Genomic DNA, 2,055 nt, shown 5'->3' with positions numbered 1-2,055 from the left:
GTGTTGGAGTTCTTGAAAGATAAAAATGACGCTCTATGACCCATTTTAATTCAATCCAAAAATGACATCGCTTACTTGACAGGCTTGTTTCAAAAATGTAATGAAAGCAATCTTCAGCTTCAAGGTGATGAAGTGAATTGAATAAAAACAAAATCTGTTATTTCTGCATTTGTGGCAAAACTTCTTTTGTACAAACAAAACTTTTGACAAGGGGAACTCAGTCAGTACCCAAATTTATTGACAGCAGAAAATAAAGATGAAGACGTACTTTTTTATTGTGAGCAGTAAAGCAAACATTTTGAAGTTTAAATAGAATAATTTCTACAGTTATAAGAAGAACCGATGGAAGTAATTTGTAATTACTGAAATTTAAATTCAAAAGCGGCTACCAACAATTCTCCAAGAGATCTCTATGGCTTATCCCGAAATATGGACTGTAATTCAAAAGTGCTTAATTGTGTTTCCTTCATCATATTTAGTGGAATGTGGGTTCATTACGATAACCAATTTATTAACAAAAAATAGAAACCAATTGCAAATAGTCAATAGCAGTGATTTAATATTGAACTTTTTTTCTATAACATTCTATTCTGAGTTCAATAAATAGTTTCATAATTTCTAAGTTTAATGTTTCTAATTTACATCTTTTTAATTATATTTTACGAAAAAAGTATCGACATCAATACATATATATTTCCCACTAATTGCTATTATAATATATTTTTTTTAAATATTTTCAAGGGGGCTCTAATTTATATTTTTTTCTAGAAAGGGGGCGGTAGGGCAAAATAGTTTGGGAACCACTGGTAACATGATAACATGACTCTTTGGTCTTCTCGTAAAGTATTGGAGAGAGGGAGGTGGTGCGTGTGTACAAAACCTCAAAGTTTTAAGAGGGTTTAACATTTTTAATTCTTGGTCGATTCCAGTCATTGAAAAAAACAAACCGAAATGGCTTCACTCATTAATTCACTCAATTATTTTTCGAATATCAAGGTCATGAGTGAAGTTGATTAAACTTCATTTACAGAGGTTACTTTCTCTATGTCCTAGCCTTGGAGCCTCCTGACCTTAGGTTAATATATAACTTGTTTCATCCCCTTCTTTTCCATCTCACGAACGTTTTTTGATCCAATCTATGTTTTTCTTAGAAGTGGTATTTATTCTGCTCCCACATCTGATGTGGTTGGAATGTAATTACCTACATCGCCAATCTCCTTCCTAAGAGAAATCTCTCCGTTCTTTTTCGTACAAATTGCATTTCTACAGTTAAGATATTTTCTGCTAACTATTACTTCTGTATGTTGGACATTCCTCCTGCTTAACTTCCGTTTTGTTCTATTTTTGGTAGTTTTCTCTTTAATCCTACAGGTTCTTCTATTAACTGCCGAGTTGAATGATAGGACGAACATCTTCTAAATTATTGCTAAGTGCAACTCATTTGAAAACCAACTACATTACTCTCGTGCTAGATTCCCATTTTTAGATTTTGAAATTCGCAGACTTTAGTAACTGCATTTCAAAAGCTGCTATTTCAATTCCGAATGGATATATCTTTCCTCATTTACTTTTCCTTTGAAGAAATATCTAATAAATATTACTGTATTATTTTAGAAAAAAACTTTAGCAATTTTAATATGCGTGTGATAAACGCAATAAATGCTGTTAAGATTCCTTCTCTAGGTCATTTGTTGAAAGAACTAGTCTTCATTCTAAAATAACTTCTATAAGAAGAGTAAAAGCAATATCAGATATGTACTGCAAAAATGTTGTCCATGTTTTACTTTAGCATCAGGCAAAGACATTTAAATAACAAATTATGATTATGCTAAGTTAGTACAAAATGGGCAGGGTCATTTACTTTCGAAGTCCTTAATGTTTTGAAAAATGAAAAGATATGATTTAAAATTTTATAATTTTAAAAATCTTTCCTGAAGTAAACAATTGTGATTGTGATGAATATAGATATGTAATGTTACAAGTACTGTTTCAAATTGTACATATCCTCCAGTTTTGGTTTCATTATGCACTTCCTTTTGCATCCTAAAAAAATTT

This window comes from Halyomorpha halys, unplaced genomic scaffold (genome assembly GCF_000696795.3).
Source record: "Halyomorpha halys isolate HHAL.00 unplaced genomic scaffold, Hhal_1.1 Scaffold359.1, whole genome shotgun sequence".
NCBI classification, from domain to species: domain Eukaryota; kingdom Metazoa; phylum Arthropoda; class Insecta; order Hemiptera; family Pentatomidae; genus Halyomorpha; species Halyomorpha halys.
This window is presented reverse-complemented; position numbering follows the sequence as displayed.